The following is a 23,116-nucleotide window of genomic DNA, read 5'->3' as shown; positions in this document are numbered from 1 at the left end:
TGCCATTAATTCTAGCAACAGTTAATGCAAGGAACTTAGATATAGGGATTTGTCTTAGCAAGAGGAGGATGTTAATATGAGATGGCTTAGTAAATTCTGCTAAAGTTAATAGATACACAGGCTAGAGGGATTTTGTGTGTGTGAGTGTGAGAGAGAGAGAGAGAGATTTTTGTCATACCACTAATGAAGGTAAGAAACTTACAGGCAGTCCCCGAGTTACGCGGATCCGACATATGTCAGATCCGCAGTTACGAACGGGGTTTGCTGCCCGTCTCCCTGGTCTGCTGGTCTCCAGCAGACCAGGAAGACGCGGAGCAAAGCCGGGGAGGACCCGGGTGGCGGGGCCGCGGTGCGTCTCGGTCCCCCGCCCGCGTCTCCCTGGTCTGCTGGGGGGGGGCAAAGCTAGTACCCCCCCCAGCAGTCCAGGCTTTTCTCCGGACGCCTGTCGTAGCGTTCTGGGTGCTACTGGACCAATCCGGCAGCACCCCAGCTCCTCTGCCCCAATCGTCCTGATTCAGCCGCTGCTGGTCAGTTTCAGCAGCGGCTGAATCAGGACGCCTGGGACAGAGCAGCTTGGGTGCTGGTGGATTGGTCCAGTAGCACCGAGGAGAGGCGCTACTGGAGCAACCCAGCAGCACCCCAGCTGCTCTGCCCCAGGCATCCCCAAGTCAGCCGCTGCTGAAACTGACCAGCGCTGACTACAGGAAGCCTGAGGCAGAGTTGCTCTGCCCCGGGCTTCCTGGAATCAGCCGCTGATCAGTTTCAGCAGCAGCTGACTTGGGGACGCCTGGGGTTCTTAACTTGAATCTGTATGTAAGTCGGAACTGGCGTCCAGATTCAGCCTGTTGAAACTGATCAGAGGCTGATTCCAGGAAGCCCGGGGCAGAGCAACTCTGCCTCGGGCTTCCTGTAGTCAGCCGCTGGTCAGTTTCAGCAGCGGCTGAATCTGGACGCCAGTTCCGACTTACATACAGATTCAACTTAAGAACAAACCTACAGTCCCTATCTTGTACGTAACCTGGGGACTGCCTGTATGTACTTAAGCTATTGACAGTTCCTGAAGATAAAAAGTGGAAAAAGAGAAGACAATGAAGAAAATACCCCAAAGACCAAAGTAAAGAGAAATTTAGACCTATTACTGTGATGAGTGTCTTGTTAAGATGCTCAGATACTAGAGTGATATGAAAGGTATAAATGCTTGGATATGCAATTGGTTAAGTAGATTAGACAGCTGGGCTGCTAATACTGAAGTAGCCAAATGAGAAGATAAGCACTACATTATATAGGCTATTTTAATGGAGACTGAGATGAACGGGTAACAAAAGACAGATGAATGGGTAACATGATGGCCAGTGAAATTCTATGATGACAGAGCAAAACTACAAAGACATCTACAATAGATGCGCAAAGTAAAATGCTTGATTTTTAACTATTTGAGGGCAACTGCATAATAAAACAGATTGCTCTTCTCCCTCCCATATGCCAAATGATGGGAGTCATTTCTTACTATTTATTATGAACTCGGTTCCTTTAAAGCAGAATATCCCCAGTGTTCGGTTATGTATACTCAACTTTTTTCACTTGTAAATCTGCAAATTGGAGACACTGTTTATTGACAGAGAAAACAATTACAATTATTGTTGTCTTACTGCACCACTAAACAGGACAGACCCAGGCATTAAAATTCGTTACTTACAACAAGCAGCTGAGCCTTGATGGGAAATACACCCTATCCTACCAAGCACAATGACTGAATGTTCTAATTCACTTTCTATGACCCCACTTTCCTCGAAAAAAGGCAGAAGAGACCACAAGAGGACCACAGAAAGTTCAAGAACTTAAAGTTCCTTTAGTCCTCACATTGGCAAACCTCCCAGTGCAGACAAAAATCACACTAAAACTGTGTGATTTCAGTCCTCAAAGACTTGGATCTTTGGATTGTCCCATTTGAAGGTTTATTCTCCTTCCCCTTGGAGAAGTGGAAGTAGAGGGCAACAAAGAAATAAGGATTACTTCTTAATTTTATTTTCCAAAAGTTACATACTTAAGAAAATGTGACACATGCTTTAGAGGAACTGACTCCATATTATATAGTAAGAAATGACAGAATGGAAAAGAGAAATCTACTTCATAGAACTGTATAATTATTTGTGTGGGCAATCATATGGACTATTTTTATTATTACATATGGCACAATATACCCATATATACATATTAATCCCACATAATTTATCTTTACATTATTAACCACATCATATCCTTTATCTGTATTCTTGTTCCAACTTTATATAAAATAAAATTTAAATGCTTTTACTTGGCAGGAATCCAGTGCAGCAAACAGATGAATAATACTCTCTCATACTTTCCGAAGGAGCACAAAACAGTTACTCGTGTCTTATTTAGAAAATGAGAACATATTGGCCTTGTTTCATAACAATATTTCAGAAAGGCAATGGTTGCCTTTCACTGCAGAAAGAGAAAAGAATTGTCCAGGCTTGTATGTCACTGGGAAAGTGATGTCTAGGGTAATCTAGTCTGTTCCAGTTTAGAAACCCATTTAAAATCACAAGGCAGTTGCAGTTAAGTGTTGAGGAAAAAACCTGTTACAGAGGGATATCAATAACAAGAGCGAATAATGTTGCTGTTTTGTCATCATTAATTTATGCTGGGTTCTAGGGAACCAACAAATACTCAGGTTCCTAACTTTAGTGAATTTTACGTATTAACATGACAGGTTGCTTCTTTTATTATTCTACTTAGCTGTTGTAGACTCCACAGTGATGGTATTTTAAAAAGGTTGCCCCAAGTACATAGGCAGATAAAGCATCTAAAATTAAGTTCAGATTGCATTTCAATGCCCAGTGGTACAGATCAGGATTGGGACTTTCATTGTACTTGGCCCTAGGTAAACAGAGTGACACAGTCACTCCCATACAAGATCTTATGGTTTCATATTGTTCTGAGTATTATTAAATTCTACCTAACATTTCACTCCATCCCTCTAACCTGCAGTCATTTCTAGTTAGAGTAATTTTCTGCTGAAAAAAGGCAGGTTTGTGCAAAGACATAAACATCACTGGTGAGAGCCGACATGTGTTTTCTACTAGTGAAAGCAAAGCAGTGCTGGAAGCTGAATAAAATATATTTCTTATGCAATTAATCTCTTGGCAAGGCTACACTAGCAATTACTGTATGTTTTTCTTTGTCGTCATTAGAGATTTTTACCGTACTTCTATCTACATAATTCATTTCTGGAGAGAAAAAAATGCCTAGAAAAATCTCAGTAACATCCATGGATAAAAACATTTAGCATTCATGCATTCAATTAAATATTGACATTTTTTTCAACTGTAATGCTATCATTTGAGAGTCACTCCTCTTAAATGCTTTACAATAATTTAATTCCTACTAAAACTTCTAGAAATTCAAGTCATATTCTTGCAAGCAGGAGATTCACAGAACATGGTAGCCAACTGTTTCTAACTCAGTGGAGCAGCAGCTGTAACTGGTTATGAAATAGCACTAGTAATAGTATTTGGATCTTTCCTGGCAGATTTCTTATATTATGATTCAATATGAACTGCAAATAATGTGCATGCAGTTATGAAAATGGCAGGAAACTCACGCTTTGTTTGACAAAGATATTTTATGGTTATGTTGGAAGGCAGATTCTGGAAGTAGAAGGGAAACTGATATACAAAGATTCTGAGGAATAGTCAAATTGGATCAATTTATAAGTGCTAACTACTGTCTTTTCTATCAAACCTTTTATACTGGGTTCCTTCACACAGTTCTGATGATCACACATATATGTTACTTAGCCAATTCTCATTGAATATCTAATGGCTAAAATGAATCTTAACTGAGTGATACCAAACTTACTTTCCACCCATTTTGGGCTCCTGGAATCTTCAGCATTCCTAATATATAATGGACTGAAGACAAATTCCAGGCAGAATTTCTTATATGAAAGTACGGAATGCTTCCACTCAGCCATTAGGCTCCAAAGTCTAAAATTTAACACTGATTCAAATGCAAATTGGAGGGAAAGGAACTTCTTCTGTGTAACTAGTTAGCTCTACGAGGTTGTTTCCAACAATGAATTCTTCCAAAATCCTTAATAGCTGACACATGATACATTTTTAAACATGTTTCATTAACAATGACAAACTGTAACAACTTTACAATCAAACTGCTGTGTCTTCAATGACCACCCAGATTCAAATCTTGCATGGCTTGGTGTAGCTTTCTTAAGATAAATAATATCAGTCCAATGTATCTGAGGAGCTCCTTAGTTAAACATTTAATTGTTTTCACATGCACAAAAGCTGTTTAAAGGACCTGTTTGACCAGGAATCTGATATTCCCTAGAGGGATACTATATATGTGTACTATTGCCATATGTGAGAATTATTATATATGCACTTAGTGTGAGACTAACACATTTTTTTTAGAATACGAGGTGTAGACCAGGATATCTTTTACCTCTCAGAAAAGTGTACACACAAACTTAGGTTTTATTCATTCTTTACGCAGACAAAACTCTCTTACAATTATCACTGAGGGTTTTGATAACAGTTTAGTCTCTGTCATTTTTATAATAGATATTTTTGCTATTTTATATTAATAGATAGTAATGTCATCACTGCTTACACCTATGGTAAAGGATAATATTGACTAAGAAAAGTGAGCATTTGTATGCAAACAAAATGAGTTTTAATAGACAAGACTTAACACAGAAACAAACTTATTTGAAGAGTCCATGTTTCTGATCTCATATTTCTCTCAGAATTTACATAATAATTTCTCAGTGGAACATATACATCAAGCCATTAAATACTACAGGAATGATAGGAAACCTGAAAAAAAATCAGTTATAGTTTAAACCCATTACACTACTCTATCTGTTGGGTGATTCTAGACATGAAAGGGCCTTAATTCCCATTTACGGTAAGGCTTTTTTATTCCACTCTGGCAACGTAATGGGGTCTTAAACTGGGTGTACATATAATTAACACCTGTTTTAAGGGGATTTAGTACAGATGAGATTAAGGCCCTTGAAGGTTTTATAGCCTGACAGAATAGTGGACACAAGGATATTTCAAAGGCCTAGAGAAAAATAGAAACATATGAAGTAAATTTTTTTCGTGAAAATATATCTCAATTTACATTAAAATGCATGACATTCACAAAAAATGTTAACTAGCTCTACTACTGATTTCTGTCTCTTTTGTAACTTCTATACTCACTGTTGGCAACTGACAAGACTGAGCCATTAGAACAATATAGGTTTTTGCCATTATCAACACTAACAATATTTGTTTACATCTATACAATAGCTTGAAACACAATACACAGATATTTCCGTAAGCATGGACAGTAAAAATCTTAGTATAAAGTATAGCAGATCTATCTCAAAAGGAAAGCACATTTAATCTCAGGCAAGTAATTTTTTAATAAATACAGTTGTAAGTCTTGGTAGAATGGCACTGTCTTACTTTCATACGATTTTCCTGCTTTTCTACTGAATGATTTTCTTTTCTCCTTGCCTACGAAACAAGTATCCCACTTTTTGATATTGCCTTCCTAATATTTCTGCCCTTCCTTGATAAACTAAGGAAAATTGCTTGCTGTCTATAAAACCATACTGGAAGGGACAATCTCTAGAGGACAATGGTCCATTCAGTCCTTGGCCCCAATGAGATGAAAAGTTTTGTGATGTGACTATCTGACACAGGCTGGCATGTAAATATGGAGTTAGGAGCCCAACTTTAGATTTAGCCGTTTCAAATTTTGGGCTAAGTGTGCATCTCTGACACATATGAGGCAGATAAGAAAAATTATCCTCAGTTGCTGGGGTAGAGAAAGCACCGCAAGACCTATGGAACTTGCCCCAGGCTCCTGTGTACCCTGTATCCCACAAACTGAAAAATGAGAAAATGAAGTTTAATATGAGGTGAACAAACTGATTGGGGAAAGAGGGCTAGGTACATAATTTGTAAGTGTCCTTTTCCTGGCCCTTCTTCCTCTGCCCCACTCATCCAGCTCTGTGCTGTAGTTAGCCCATTCGTCCTCATGTGGATCCTTCCCATCAGTTTCTCAAAGTTTCAGGAATACACTTTAATTTAAAAGTATAATAATTAGTCCACATGTAAGATGGAAACTCTGTCACTAGAGAGGGGTGGAGAGCTTTCCAACATTTCTTTTGCTATGGGAGATGGGAATTTTTGTGCTTAGGTTTCGGTTAGTTCACAGAAAACACTAAAAAAAAAAAGATATATACAAGCCTCAATTCTTAACTGTAATTGGATGGAGTAGAAAGTGGCAGCTCTGGGAAGCTGGTTACAGACCCATGATTCTTGGCTGCTTGGCTTAATCGGATAATAACGCCTACTTACAGAAGCCTACACTATCAAGTGATTAGGCATAGTGGAGCTTGATTGCACTATGTACCTTTGCTGCTCTTGGAAGTCTGCCAGCCTGCCCCTACTGCCCTCTTCAGCTAGAGGACAGGCTGAGGAAAAGAGGTAGCATGTGAGCAATGGTATAGTCAACTTTGGGAAGCAGAGATGTCCCCCTGCAGAAGGAGAATTTTCCAGTCCAAATCACTAGCGAGTTTAAGTTTACTTTGCACCACAATTGACAGTCTAGAGAATCCAGCCCACAGATCTGTTTCCATGCTGTTAAAGAGCTGTTAAAACAAATAGGCTGGAAATTATAGTGTGAGATTTGTTACTGTCCACTAGATATTTAGAGCTAGCCATAAACGCTGTATTTTATTAGCCCACCAATTAACATTGTACTTCAATGACACTCTCTTCATGATATCTGCAGCTCACTGGCCAACAAAGACATTTGGAAAAATGAAAACTTTAACATGAAGATCACCACCAGAGGAATTCGTATTAAGCAATCAATTATAAATGGACTTCAAATGATTACAAGGGAGTCTTGATGCAAGTTTAAGTGCAAAAGTTTCCTATATTAAAACAAAAGTTTCCTATATAACACATTCCCATATTTTCCTTTGTAATTTTTCACATTGACATTTTTATAAAAACACCAATGCTATAATTTTAAACAGCACAACTACACAGTGATTAGCAAGTAACTTGTTATGGTTCAATAAATTTATGGTTCAAATACATGGGTTAGTATTTCAGAATGGCTGGGGTATCCCACAAGGTTTAAATTAAACACACACCTTGTGGTGGTTCTCTCCACACAGAGCAATCTTATAGATTAAAAATTATTGTGAGTAATAGGAGACAATCTCCTGCTGGTCAAAAGTCATGATCTAAAACAGTAGAATACCTGATGAGTTCTGAAACACTATCTCATATGAGGGTACGGTGTTGTGCATATACTCTGTGGATCCTGAAAATAGTCTGTTTCTTCAGGACAGGCCAAATGTTGCCCTGAAATACATGCATGCAGTTCCTACTGACTTCAGAATCACACACATAGGCAAGAGTAGAACTTGGCCCAATGCACTGGAAATAGGACAGCATCGTAACTGTCATTCATTATTGCTTTGCTACAGAAACTACATGGAACAGATCAGTTAAATGATGATGTTCTAGGTGGTTGTGAATAAGATAATTACTGACATTGAGATTGATTTGCTGTAGCCCCTGAAAAGCAAAGACGAGGTCCAGCAGGATGAGTTCAGATTCATTTCCTTTGTCTATGGAGAGGAGGTAGCTTCCACCACAACAAATGCCGTCTTTGCTGGAGACTTTTTTTATTTTAGTTGCTTCTTCTCTGTGGTAGTTTACAAGATAGCCAGGGGGTGAGCTATGTCTTTAGTACTGGTCAGACTAGTGCATGTTGTAGGATGGGTGTTAAATCCCCCTCAACAATCATCACAAAGCATCATCAAATGGCTAAGCCACTAGATTGGGAGTCAGGAGACATGGATTCTATTTCCAGCTCACCACTCTGTGCCTCTGTTTCCCTTTCCATCTCTCTTTAAGGTAGGTACAGTCGTTAGACAAATGGGTCTTGACTGAGACTGCTAAGTACTACTGCCATACAAAAAACCACTTCATTAATAGGGAATCTAGGTATGATCTATACTCAATTCCTGAGAAAATTGGGGTCTGAGAATCAGAAATAATGGTCCTTATTGTTATGATGGTTTCGCATCTATTTCTTCTGAGAGAGTGACAGAAACCACTGTGGTCTTGATCCTGTCCTCAGTTTATTGCTGTTGGCACATTAGGTCTTTTCCAGTTTAGGCAAATTGCTCTACAAAGTAAGATGATGATGATTCCTTGCAGCAAGATGTACCATGTCCAGTGGTTAAGTATGGCAACCTGGAATCATAAAGCAATTATAAAGCCAGAAAATTTTGTCAAGCAATGACTTGGCTGTAGGAATGGACAAGTATAATCCTTCATGGTGGTGGATAGTTTTGTAGAAACTTCCTCTCTCTGAGTCTGGTGGTACCATATTATGTTCTCTGCCAATAAGACTTCCTTTCCCCCCACCTATATTCATTGCAAAATCATAGCAATGGGCGGACAGTGGGAGTGGAAGAAGGAAGAGGGTCTGAATAATCCAAACAGAAAATGTCTTCTAAATGGGTTTCCCAAGAAGGGAATTTCAGTGTGTTTTCTGCAGTTGACAACCAGTCTGGGTTTGCTTGGTTTACGCCTACGGTTTTCAAGTTTCAACTGGGGGCAGATGGTGACACCAAAACTGTCGAAGTAATGACTGTTGTTGAAATAGTTGGACTAGTTTAACAACTGTGAAAACATTTAAACTTCACATAACTTGTGTACCTTTCATAAATTCCAGTACTGATGGACACATATAAATAAAGGCTACTCATTTGGGAAAAGCAGTCTACTCTAAGAATCTCAGGAGCACTATTAAACCAAGGTAGAATGACTTGCTGAAAAAGATTGCTCTCTAGATAAGAAACTCATTCTTAAAGCAACAAACATCTGTAAAAACATGTTTCAGTGAAAATTAAGATCTGTCTATCTACTCACTAAAGGCAATTGGTTAGGGCAAGGAGAACGTATTTGTTTTCTTTAAAAGCACTATGTTATATTACTTCAACTGCATGGACCAGTATAAAGCAACTCCGATTAAATCCAGGTTTTATGTTTCAATGATCCCTGAGAAGACATGCAGGCTTTAATTCTGAAAAAGTGGTAATGATTAGAAAAGAAATATGTAAAAAGTAGCATCTTTTTAAACTCATCACATCAGCTCCCTGAATATTCAGTATAACACTTGTTTCTATCAGACAAAAACAAACATTTCCTGCTTTCTCACTTCTCTTATCATAAAAGAATCAATATTGCTATAAGAAAGCAAGTTAGATCATATTTCTGATGTGCCTGATTATGTTCCAATGGTAGAATCTTTATGGCTGGCTGGGGTAAAATGAAGGAGAAGAAACCCTACTTAATTTTTTAAGACTGATAGCTATTATGAGCTTAATTAGCTGTAACTGAGCAAAAAACCAGTATTATTAAATGCACTGTCATTTTTATAATCCCTCTTCACAATATAATTTCCCCTTAAGCAAGAAAAAAAAACCAACTACCTGAATGAATTAAAATGGCACCAGAAATGATTCATGTTTAACTGGATATATAACAAATTTCACTTACTGATTTCCACCACCATAGAACATTATCTCAACTATTTATTCCCCTAGAGTAGGGTTTGATTTTATTTTTGTTTTAATTTCATTCTGTCCATATGTCATCAGTATAAAGTAGTGAACAGCTAAGACTTTCTGCACAGGAAGCAGTTCTATTATGTTGCCACTGTGAAGTTTATTAGAAAGTTTAAGCACATTTTACAGACGATTATTTATCTTGTGCTCTGATGCACAGTATATTTCTGAGTATTTGCCATGTCAAGAATTTCTCAGTAAGTAAAGTAGTGTCTGTCAAATTTGTCACATGTGTATGGAGAGAAAAGTATTGCTTAGTTCAATTTGCCCAACAAGGGCAAATTCTAATATAATTCTGAAATCATTTACTACTGATAAGACTATCTACACATTAATCAATCAATCTATTCATCTGTGCTTTCACTGAAAAAATATTATTAAAGTTAAAAGTTGCTTCAAAGAAACTGTTCTTTAAAAATCTTGTTTTAATAAAATCTGTTGGCATATTTTTGCAGTTGCACACTATCAAATCTAAAAGCTGGTTTCTATCTACAGATAGATGGAGAGCTGGTTTATATCAATGTTAACTCTTATCATGGCCTCGTAATAGAAAACATGTATTATACAAATGCCTAAAAAAATAAAATAACGATTAAGCCAAATATTATTTTTAAAAGAATACATATGTACTAGCAAAGCAATTTAATTTTTACTATGTTTAAGATGCAAATCAAAGGAAACACTGATATTTATATACCATCATTTTTTATCCAACAGTATGGCTTGATTTTGGCATGACTATGTATATGTAGCCCATGGGTCAGCTATAGGTATATGTTAAGGCAGTAATACAATGAGCCTGAAAGCCTTAAAGCTTGTAAGACAATAACTTTGCTAAAGTAATCATGGCATAAAGGGCGAAAAGCCTTAATATAAGCAGATGACCAGAGGAGGTGATTCCACGCTTCTGGAAGGGGTGGGGCCTCGGGTGGAAGGGGTGGGGCCAGAAGCAGCCAGCCCTCAGTACTGCCTGGATTGCAGCACTCCAGCAGTGGTTTAAAGGACCTGAGGCTCCCTTTTGAAACATCGGGCCCCTGGCCAGTTTCTCCTTTTGTGCCTCCCCCATCAGTGGGCCTGGGAATCATCACTGAGTAGATGTGTTTCCTTGTAGCGATCTGTTCTTGGCCCTATGGTATTTAATATTTTTGCCAGTAACCTGGAGAAAACAAACCATTACTGATAAAGTTTGCAGATAACACAAAGACTGGAGGAAGTGGTAAATAACGATGAAGGCAGGTCACCAATAAGCAATCAAGTAAGCAGTATCTGTTTCAGTGTGGCTAAAAATGTAAGTCATACATCTAGGAACAAAGAAGGCAGACCCTACAAACACGATGGAGAACACTATGCTGGGAGGCAGTGAGTATGAAAGAAACTTAAGCGGTGACAGTGCATAAAAAGCTGAACATAAGCTTTCAGCAGGGTGCTGTGAAAAAAAAGGCTTTGCAATCCTTGAATGTATAACTGGGGATTATCAAGTAGTAGTAGGGAAGTTATATTGTCTCTGTACTACCCCTGGCTACTCTGCTATTTTTAGTGTGCTACTTCGAGTAGAGCTAGCATGTCTGCCTACTTGCACTGGTAAGCATTCTCCCTGCTGAAGTGCAGACATACCCACAGTGAAATTCTCAAGCAGCTCAATGTGTTTAGTTTAGCAAAGAGAAGGCAAAGAGTGATTTGATCAGAGTCTCCAAGTACCCACACGGGGAACAAAAATTTGATGAGAGTGTTTACAATTCCCTGATAGATTGAAAAACTAAGTGCAATGGCTGGACCCTGGAGCTAGACAAATCTAGGCTAGAAATAAAGTGCAATTTTTAACACTGAGGGCAATTAACCATTGGAACAAATTGGGGTGAACGGGATGTTTTCCTAAAAGATATGCCCTAGGTCCAACAACATTGGACTTGATAAGGGAAGTAATTCAAGGATATCCTACAACCTATGTTCTTGAGGAGCTCATACTAGATGATCACAACACTCCTGTTAGGATTTTAAACTCTATTACTATACGTGCCAGACCTTAGTCTTAACAATGTTGCTACCGATTAAAGGCTAAGAATTGTTGTCCTTGTCACTATGTACTGGACAGAACTGTGGCACAAGAAAACAAAGTTTGGTCTTAAAAGATGACTTATGCTGGTTTAAATAATTTGCCGATGCAAGGACTCTGGCAGGAAATGGAATGGAATAACATTTGCAATTTATTTTTGATTAGCATGGGTTCTTGTTGGCTCAAGCATCAATAACAGCATCTAGCTAGTAGCAGGTCAGATAGCGGTTTTTCTTTCCAAGATAGGTAACCACACACATTTTTTGCTGTTAACAAGATCAATAAACTTGCCACATTCTGAAATCAATGATTAACCCCTTTTATAGTATTTGAATGGACACAATTTTACTACTTTTAGTGGCCGAGACTGTAGCATTTGCATGTTTTTAATGATCAGAATTAATGTGACACCTTATAATCTTGCCCTTAATGATTTTGCGATGAAGTACTATGAGTTGCAAACTGTGCTTCATAACCACCACTCAAAATCTGCCTATGCAAACTATATAATCTTTGCTCTTAAACTCATTTCTAAATGTTTTATAGTTTATAGAAGTAATGAAAGGGATTTTGGGTCAGTGGAGATTTATCCCCCTTTTAATGTTTTTACTAGACTGAATAAACACGTTCCCAAGGACTGAAACCATTGGCTACCCTAAAGACTGCAGAAATACAGAGGAAACTCTTAAGATGGAGGCCATATGACTGATATTTCTTTACAACGAGAGGCATTGTTAGTTCAAATGGAGAATTTGTCTTGTCAAGCTTCATATTAGCTTTTACAGCACCTTCACTGCAGGACTCTGTATTATAAAACTTACTGATGTTAGCTAGCTATATAGTATCTGCCAATGATACTATGACACAAAAGAAGACCTTTGTATAACACTCATTCTGATGAAGATGCACTGGATTCCTAATCATTCAGAACAAGACGAACTATATTTATATTGGGTATGATTAAAGTAGAAAATTTTGGATCCATGTCCTATGACTGCAGGGGACCCAAATACATTTCTGATTATTCTTGCATTTGCCATGACAGGAAGTGAAAATAGCATGTGAGAGGAGCTGTTTATGAAGTATCACTGACCCAGGCAACACAGTATTTCACCCAGTATTTTATTACTGAAAAATTGAGTTAAAAAAGGAGTAAGAATATGAGAATTTGGCCCACTATGATATGATTACCTCTTTGGCTACCATGTTCTGTGCAACTTTGGAGTGCTCTAAGCTTTTACACAAGGACTTCAATTAACATATTAATCCTCAGAAATGACTCTGACACAGCAAAATGTCATTTCAAAAGAGTGATGTAAGAAATGAATTAGCTTTAGAGGCTTTCAACCATCTCTTTGTTTTTCTGTTACCCCTTGTAATCACTGCTTTTGTGTGCGTGTGTTGTTGGAATGTCAGGCAAACTTCTTCTCTGCTGTAAGAATTACTGTGTAATCCGAATATCCGATGTTAGAGGTTATAAAAGAACCTTCCCCAGGACAGAGGCTGAGGGCATCCACACTTGCCCACATCTAACAAATTTGAATTTTATTAAAGGAAAACTCATATGAAAGTGACTGATTCTCAGTTCCAACAAGGCTACTTAGCTGTACTTGTCATTGTGTTCATTAGGTGACAGCATCAAATTTATCTAGGAAGGAGACACGACAAATTTCTTAGCATATTTCCTTTCCTTCCCCATATCTCTAAGAACCTTTCATTCCTATATTCCCCAGAGATAGCACCTGCATTGACCTACAGACTTTTTAATGTGCTTGCAACATGACAGTTGGTAGAGATAGAAGCTAAATAAATGTGCTTCCTTACACTAAAAGGTCAATGCAAGTGTTGTCTCAGGGGAATAAAAGAATGGAGGGTTCTTAGGAATATGGAGAGGGAAAAGAAATTTACTAAGGTATTTACTAAGGTAATTGTCAATTTTTTTGGCAACAATTCAGAGATAAAACCCTGGAGAAAAACAATAGAATAAAAAACTGGAGAAGATGGGGATAACTGAAGTAGCTTTCAGCATCTTCTAAAGTTCGTTTCTGTTGTGCAAGCTCCATCACAGTCTCCTTCTGTGCCATCCTAAAAACACCAAAAAGACACAGAGAGCCTTTGTCTTGCCTTCAGCACAGATCAATACTCACTGATGGTGTCACTGACTAGCTTTTGAAGAGATTGCTTGAAACGCCTTAAAAATGAAAATCTAACCATTGACTCTTACTTTGTGTGTTGTCACTTAAGAATTATGTTGCCTTTTGTGTAGGTCCTCAAGGTATCTGATTTCAAAGTTCCTATATGCAGTGTCAAAGTTGCTATTCAGTATTATCCAATACATTTACCAGACAAGACTAAAAAGTCAGATTATGCCTGAGTTGACTTCCCCTGCCAGTGGAGGGACACACAGGTGTGCTGCAAAACTAATTAAAGCACAAAAAAGCACAAGCATTAATCCAGTATTTCCCAAAACTCTTGAAAGCTGAGCCCTTCTCCAAGAAAACAATTCTTTGCCCCCATTCCCACCACATGTTGTTGAAGACCTCCAGACCTTCAATTTTAACACTTTCCACATCCCCTTTCTGCTCCGCTTGCCCTTTGTCTCGTCTCTTTCCTCTCTGAGAAACACTCATATAGATTTTCACAATACAATAATTCCACGCCATTCTGACATATTTTGCTGGGCAGTGCAAAGTTAGCAATCGTGATCTATAAAGCATAATTACTGCTATCTGTGATAGCACTCATTGAAATGGATGGAGCAGTCCACATCTCAAAGCTATTGTTTTAGGCTCCCAGCAAAGTCAGGCAGACATTCATATATTGGTTAGTCTTGCTTCACATTTCAAAAGTTTTCACAGTAACCATAACTGCTAGAGACATTCTTGTTGTTTTTTTAAGTGAAAGATGAGTCAGTAGAACAATTCAGAGGTCTGTCAGCACCATCCTGGCCAGCTTTGACTCACAGCTTTGGAAACACCAGACCAATCTCAGTTGAGTGGAGAATATGAAAGAAAGGAAAGCAAAGAAACATGCGGTGACACCAGGACAGGTGATGTTTGCTTATTGTTAATACAGTGTCTGGATCTGTCACTGTTCTGATGTATCTGTCCTACAAATGGGGGTGGATATTTCACTTTTAGGGAGCCAGCCTACCTCCCTAAGGAAAGAGAGAAGTTCTAACAGCTTAACATTGTTAACACAGAGAGCAAGTAGCATGAATGGTGCTAGCCTGTTCCAGGGGTGAGCTCTCAAACCAGTTTGAACAGGGTGGGTCAGACAAAGCCAGATACTGTCAGACAAGCTGGAAGGATGGCAGAAAAAAATAGCAGGACATGCTGAAAGTGGTGAATACTGAGAGTCACAGAATGATCAGGGCTAGGCAGGGGAACATAAATCAGTTCTGTTTTGTTCCTGTAACTGGAAAGGAAAACTTTTCTAACCCAACTTGCGGCAAAGCCAGACTAGCCGAGACTAAATAAGTGTGTGGGGTTATTTAAACCCCTTTTGCCTTTGCCATGTTCCAATTAGTAGATAAAAACACTTTGTTCGAAGGAGGCTGTTAGTCAACAGCACTGGTTCTTGCAGGGAGGAAATGCAGGGATCTGCAATTCAAGTAGAGGGTGATAAGCAAGTGGCATGGCCAGGGCAGTGTATCACAGACCTCATCTCATAGTGGCAGAACTGTGACATTCTGCTGTAAGGCAGATAAGGATAAGAGACCCGGCAAGCCAGACCCTCCCTGTGAATAGACATCTGAGGCATAGGAAGGGAAATGAGGGAAACTACAGAGCCCAATGGGAGACAAGCAGCTGGCTCCAGGCTGGAAAGGGGCGGGGGTCTCAACTGTTCCTGGTCACTTTCCTATGGCAGTTCCTTGGTGGCTAGACACCTGTTGTTTCCCTCCCATCTCCCCATAGCTGGCATCCTGTGTGCCAGTGTCCATCTACCACCCCTTTACGTGATAGCATCATGTCCAGTCACGCACTGTGGCAGCTTCCCACTGCACTTCACCTTGGTACACACTAGAGGAACACAGCTGGGTCCTGCTCTTGCTTCAGTGGGACACAGAAGGTGTCGAAACACAGATCTACCCCTCCCCCGAATATTTCCATTGCAGAGGCTCTGGCTCTCCCTCTCTCCTGAGGTGGTGCACTCTGAGACAGCAAGAAGAAAACAGATGCAGTAGTCCCGCAACCATGCCAGTTGCACAAATACACCTGCAGGTTTCCTGAATAATTTTCTCAAATGCAATGGTGTCTGTCTGTTCTCTCCACTGTGTGTATCTGATGGCTTGGAAAAGGCCTGCTGGGCAGGCTGCAATGCCCTTTCTGAACTAAGGTGTCAGCTTGACAATAAAGATGGAATTATTACAGTCAATCTCACAGCGCCTCCCTGTGAGGTGTGCGTGTTGGTTCACTTACATCAGCAGTTGCTGAAGATGCAACTGTGTCTACAGAGAGAGTAATAAGTGCACATACAACTCTTCAAATACAGGGAATAGAATTCTAAGAAGGTAACTTTTATATGAAACTCTTTATAGATGGTGTTAAATGTTGGTACTGGAAGAGGGGTCGAATACAGTTCCTATTTCTACATTCCCTGAGGAAATCTGGGTTCCTGACGTCAAAGCCTATCAGTAATTTATTATCCTCCATTCGGTCCCACTTTTATTTACATGAAGCTGGTTAGTTCATCTTCAAACAATACATCTCTCTTTTCATTTCCCTTTACACCTTTTCTCTCAAAAATTGCTGCACCAAGACAGGAGGACTTCTCATTTGCATAAGAGGGAATTTCCCCAGGAACATTTCAGTTCAAATACATGTGAAAATATTTAACAAATCCTCCTTCAAAACTGAAAAACATTTGGTGGCCCAAATTTTGCTCTTAGACACACTTCAGTGACTTTCTCTGGGTTTATATTGGTGCTACTTAGAGCAGAATTCAATCCAGGGCATAAAATATGAACACATTATTACCCTATGACGTGTGCTCCCCACTCTGGCCCTGAGAGAGTTGAATTAGGCCAGGCAGGCCTAATCACTCAATTAAATTGCAAACAGGAGAGATGTAAGCAGTCCCTGTGAGGGAACAAAGGTAGGGCTTCCATTAAGCTAATAGGCTGGCAAAAGTAAAGGAGACTGCAAGAGAGGAAGTCTGCTATCTCTCTTCCTGAGATAAGGGAAAGTGGGGGAAAGGAACCTAAGAAACAATTTACCTGGCTGGCCTAAGGGAGAGGGGTCCAATTAGGAAGGCTGGAGAAAGAAAAGCTTAGAGAAACACCGTAGGAAGTACTGCAAGTGAAAGACCAGTAAGTCAGATGAAGCTGCAGACCAGAACTGCTCTCTATTGGGCCCTGGACTGGATCTCAGAGTAGAGGGCAGGACTGGGTTCCCCTACCATCCACTAGAGAGTGCTATGGCCTGGGGCACTGAATGGGACAACTGCCCGTCACTGTGGGAGTGACGGTGTCAGGATAGTGGGTTTGAGGAATGCTTGATGCTGCTAGTGGACAGATGCTTTGGGCTTGTTTACTCTGGCAAGTTACGGTGCTATAATGCACCAGTGTGGATAGCGCTACAGTGCTGGGAGCCATGATGCCAACGTTGTTAGCTACTCCCCTCGCGGAGGTGGTTTACCTAGAGTGCTGGCAGACCTCTCTCATGACCACACTGCTGTGTTTAAGCACTGCTGTGGCACCACTTTAAACTTTAACATGTAGACAAAGGCTTTGAAAGAGAACGACAGCGTGACCTGTCCGAAGGGCCAAGTAACAAACCAGCTGTAGTGTGACTCTGTGAGTAGAAGAACTGTGGCAGAGAAGAAAAGAGGTGCTGACCCGAGTGCAGTGCATCCCCAGAATCTCCAGAAAGAGGCACCACCCTGCAGAGAGTAGAGCAGCTCGTAATGGCCCCCAAATGAAAACATTTGACTGTAGTAGCATAGCATTTTTTCTGAATTATGGTCACAATTTACATTGGAAATACCCCCATGTTTTGAAAGGGACTCACTGGGGTTTTTTAGCAGGGAGACTGCCACTAAAACCAATGGTGACGCATGGAGAAAGTGAGAATACACTTATAATAATACAAAAGAATGTTTTACTAAGTACTGTTCTACACTTACTGGAGGATTTGTATATACTGTAGTTTGCTCAGAAAAGCCAAAGGACGTGGCTCTTTCCATCACGCATACAGCTGAAGCCTGGGCTATTACAATACTGTGCATACCAGGGCGTGGAGGGAAAGAGGGAAAGAGAAGACAATTTCTTGTAGGGTTGGAAGAACAGACCAAAAGGAAAGTGAGGAAGTGGTATAACCAAGAAACGTTCACCAGTGCAAACACAGTCCCAAATGTGTAAGTCCAGATATCAACCTGGAAAAGTTTCATTTACCAACAGGGGCTCATCCAAATACTGGCAGGGCTGTGAGAGTATTGTTTTTACTAGGATGAAGTAATGTATTGGAACAGAACATGGTTTCTCTCAGCATCAGGCACTTTTTACACCACTTCATTTTATTGCACCAATATATTTTATTGGCTTCTGCCTAGAAGATGCCACCTTCCATGTCTACTTAAGATCCCATGTGTCTTATATACAGGCTACCATCCCACAGTGCATTAAGGCTGTAAAAAAATCAGGCTCTAAAACACCAAACTTCAATACTCCTTCAAGTCTCCACTGTCACTGAGAAACAAGTGACTATTGATATATTTTCAGCAACACAATATTGCACACCTTGAATGCGATGATCCTCCTCAGCTGATGCTCCCTGGGATGCACCTGATCCATTGCCCAAGTGAAGAGGGGCACTAATGGCAGATGTTTTGGAAGTGTGGGTTTTGGGGAGCCTGTGCAATGTCAGAAGGAGGATGGCAGTGGAAGCTAATCTGTTGCCTCTTGCACATGACTGAAGTTTGATTCTTTATCAGTGTTCTTTGTTCTTTAAAAAGAGTAGCTTCTGTGGTCAACAAGGATGATTCCTTCTGCTTCCCTTTGAAATGCATGATCAAGTGCATAGTTGTCCAACCCCCACCTGGATGCCTGCCAGTGCTTATACATTTTCCTGTTGAAAAAAACCCATGCTGACAATGAATTACAGACATCCACTGTGTAAAAGCAAGAATGCTGCAGATGGGCTTAACTAAATAAAAGCTACTCATTATAAAATGGGGACAGGAAAACCTGATGGAGTTTGTGGTTTTGCAAACTTTACAAACTATTGCTGGGATTCACAAAACTAGTTTGAGATTAAGACCCAATGCTTCATTTAATTACAGTCCATACCTATTTTTCTCCAAGGCAGTTAAATTTAAAAACAATACTTCTCTAGCTAACATGGAATCGATGGCGTATATTAATGATAGGAGAAGCTCCCGACAGCTAAGCTGGCAAAGGCGGCGCCATATGCATGATATACGCACGTGCCCTTGTGTCTTTTCAGTGCATTGTAGTTCTGTACTCTTGGTTAAGAGTATAGATAAAATGGACTATTTTCTCACTCAAAATATAAAATCATGTGTCACATACACCTATACATTTACGCTAGTGGCACCACATCATTAATGCAATGTTTGCAGGATGATGAAATTGAAGTTCTGCTTTAGAAAGTTAATGTGTCCAGCCATAGCAGGATAACAGGCCTTTCTTTAGCTGTGCTTGGCATGCAACTGTAAAAAAGTTTCCAAGGAATAGGCAGTCTGCGATTCGTGTACAGTTTGCAGAGCTTCTGCAAAAAATGCATGCCGTTTTTATGCTTCTTCAAAATGATCCTCTCCCCCATGAGGTACATGCGCAAGGCATCATCTTAACTGGTTTTAAATGAAAATGTTTTTGTTCTATGTTGAAATTCTCAGCACCATTAGTTCCTGACAATTTCAGTCAGCACCGAATTGGCTGGTTTGAAAATCGAGTTGCTATCCCAAGCTAACAGATACTCTTGAAAGGACACCGAGGCTGAAACAGAAGCATGGTTACTAGGTGAAAGGTCTTGTTACAATAGGTCTGATTCTCCTCTTACTTACATCAGTTTTACACCTGTGAAACTCCACTGGGGTAGATCTGCTCTCAGCTATGCTAGTGTAAATGTGCTATATCTTTTGGCCTTCATTAGTTTCCCCGGATTTATCCTGAAGTGAGCAAGTACATAATCAGAACCAATGTAAAAAGATCACTCCAAATAATGGAAACCACTGAGATGTGACAATAAGGGCAACTGACAAGGGAGGTGGCTGAGGATTCAACTACTTCCCAGGGCTGAAGTATCTTTATATATATATATATATATATACACATACATACATACATACACACACACACACATATATACACTAAATCCTCTTATCTCCTGGAATCTTCTGTGCCATGTCTTGAAAGACTGCTGCTGTACTGCGCTGTTCTGTCTCTTCCCTGTCTGCTACTCTATCACAGCAGCAGCTAAACAGCTTTAAGATTAAGTGAGTGGCACAGTTCAGAGGCCCTTAAAGAAACAGACCACTGAACAGGCCATGGAAACTAAGAGAAATTTCAAGACGTGTTGCAGTAATGCATATTTGTAAAGCATACTTACACCCACAATCCCAGGAGCAGAATTGTGGTTTGCCACCTTTTTACATGGCTGAGAATTTATTCCAATGTGTCTGTCCAAAGAACAAATGCGAGACTCAGCAGCTCTGCCATTAACAGGTTGTAGGGTCTTTTAGGACATAGCCTTGAGTGTGCTAGAATGGGAGATGTGGCATGCTCCTAATTCCAACTAACTTTAAATCACGTCTGCAGTTTGAACCCTTACAGATAGTGACAGCAATGATGGCTTAGTTAATTACTCTGATATCAGGGGGACAATCTTGGGATAAAATAGAATAAAGCTGGTGTAGGTTGCACACACACAGTTCTCACCTTGTTCCATAGGCCCTTGCTCCATTCCCTACTAAATCTAATCTCTCAAACTTTTTAGTTTAAAAAAAAAGAGAAAATTTATTAAACAGAACATATATAAGTAGAAAAATGATTAATATGTATTCTTTTGTATTACATTTTTCATTAACTCGTTCGAAAAAGAACGGTATGAAAGTCGGTTTGTATGAACATTTTTTCCAGTAGAAGTCAAAATAGATGGCTTAGCTCTCTAAACACCAAGGACCACTTCCCTAAAAATGAGTGGGATCTTACTCATTGGCATCACTGGGAAAAGGCTCCAAGTTAAAAGTAATTAAATTTCTTGGTACCACCAGTTGAAAGTAGGATGGGGCTGACTAGCCCTTTTATCTTTGACAGGAAGAACAAGTCCCATGCAGTTTGCCATGTGTAGATATTTCAGAGGGTTTGCTAACAACTAATGTACTGTCTGCTATGTTTGTACCTTAATATCCATTGGCACTTTTTTTGAGTAGGTATTTCTTTGGGAGACCACCTACAGCCACTGTTGCCTACATTCAGCACTAGAAGTGGCTGCATTTCAGTTAGGGAAGTGAACGAGTAGTCAAGAAGATGATTAACTGATACGTCTAAGCTTATCAGTTAGTCTTCTTGGCTACTCACATTTCCCGTCCTCCTTGCTGCCTAGGCAGCAAGGGCGGAAAGCAGTAGTTGGTGCTGGATGGAGCTGGCTTAAAAGCCGGTTGCCCCCAACACTGGCTCTGCCCCCAACACTGGCTCTGTATCAGAGGCAGCAGCATGGGGCAGCAGGCAGCTAGTCTGTGAGGGGAGCTGGTTTTTCAACTGGCTGTCTCCCCTCATGGACCAGTTCCCGCCAGGCACCCTGCACTGCTTCCTCTGAAACAGAAGCAGCAGCACGGATTAGCAGGGGGCTCCCCAGGAGTGGGGCCAGATTCCACTGGCTTCCAGCGCTGCCTCCAAGGACTACAAAATAGTCGACTAACTACTGAGAATACATGTGGTTAGTTGACTATTTTATTACCTGTTATCCAACATCCCTAATTTCAATGGTTGCATATTTATCATTTGCAGAGTACCTTCATTCAAAATGAAAAATACCATGTAAATGCTAAAATAACACTTGCTTTATAAAGAAGGGACCTGCATGTTAAACTGTTTAAAATACAAGTTACTTTTGCAAACTAGGAGTAAACACAGTAGATAGCCACAGCACTCAGGAATGTACCCTTAGAACATTACAAATAAAGAATAACATTAAACTCTGTACAGTATTAAAATAAGAGATAAACATGTGAAAGAAAGGACTGCCAGTGCCAAAGTACAGAAGTATTGTAGTTTCTTGGTTTGCTTATAACAAAGTGCATGTACTCGTTGGTGTTTATTTTATTTTTTTATTTGCTTTTTACTTAATTTGGTGGCAGCAGACGTAAAAATGCAATTTGTTCATGTAAGTAGAGAGAATACAACTGTAAAGCACGAATGAACTTTCAAAACATTTATCACTGCTGCCATCTTTTTCACAGAAGAGCTTTCTCACTCTCTTTTTAAAAAATTCTTATGCTAGGCCACTTTTTTGGTACCATGTTACTGTAGAAAGCATGCCATTTTAAACATTGCTCTCAAAAGAAATACAGAAATGACCAAGCACTTGTGGAAGACAAATAAATACAACAGGGGAAAACATGCCCACTAATCTTCAATCACATCACTATCTTCAATCTATTTTGTTACCAATGCAGTTTGTGTTGTTGTGGAGAGGGGAAGGGGAGAAAACACAAGTAGATCAGACTGTGGTCAAATTAATGCCTTTCATGTATTTAGTACTCTTCATCACAAAATACTTTATAATATAAATGTTGATTTACAGAGACAACCACCAGTACATACAGTTAAATATTTCTAACTGGTCCTCAGTGCCCAGCAACACTACACAATAGTTTTGAACAGCAAGTCTAGAAGATCACATTCTTATTACACTTATGTAACTGGCAGCAAAATTGGCTCATTGTGCTTGGGACATCCCATGTCACGGTTTTTATCCTACCATAGCATGGATAATAAGTTTACCATTCCTTTTTCATAAGCATCTATCTTGATTTATCACCTCAATCAATATACAACATAGTTAAGTTTCTTATTGCACTATTTTCCACAAACAAAGCTCTCTCTATTTACTGTTCACATTTCATGTTTTCCGCAATGTGTATTACAACATAGTCCCCCATAAGAGTCAAGCTACACTGTTCTGGCGTGATTAAATGTAATTACTTAAAGTTTATTTTGGTTACAAAATTACAATATGCAGATAAAAAATAGCTATTGGAAATGAAGTCTTACTTTAATGTTTGCTTTTTAAAACTTTTATATTTGTGTACACATGCAAAATAATGGGCCATGTGGGTTGAAAGTTAAGCAAAATCATTTATTATTAGGAGCAAATATTAAAATTAGTGCCTGATCTAATGTA

At 39.6% G+C, this 23,116-nt stretch overlaps 1 protein-coding gene across 2 annotated transcripts in view; it reads right to left on the bottom strand.

Moving 5' to 3' along the window:
- The window catches only part of ROR1 (ROR family WNT receptor 1), a 277,094-nt gene that overhangs the window by 31,061 nt on the left and 222,917 nt on the right, over positions 1–23,116 (bottom strand). The gene's annotated exons all lie outside the window — the stretch shown is intronic.

This window comes from Pelodiscus sinensis, chromosome 9 (assembly GCF_052426305.1).
Source record: "Pelodiscus sinensis isolate ZL-2025 chromosome 9, ASM5242630v1, whole genome shotgun sequence".
Lineage (NCBI taxonomy): Eukaryota > Metazoa > Chordata > Testudines > Trionychidae > Pelodiscus > Pelodiscus sinensis.
This window is presented reverse-complemented; position numbering and strand designations above follow the sequence as displayed.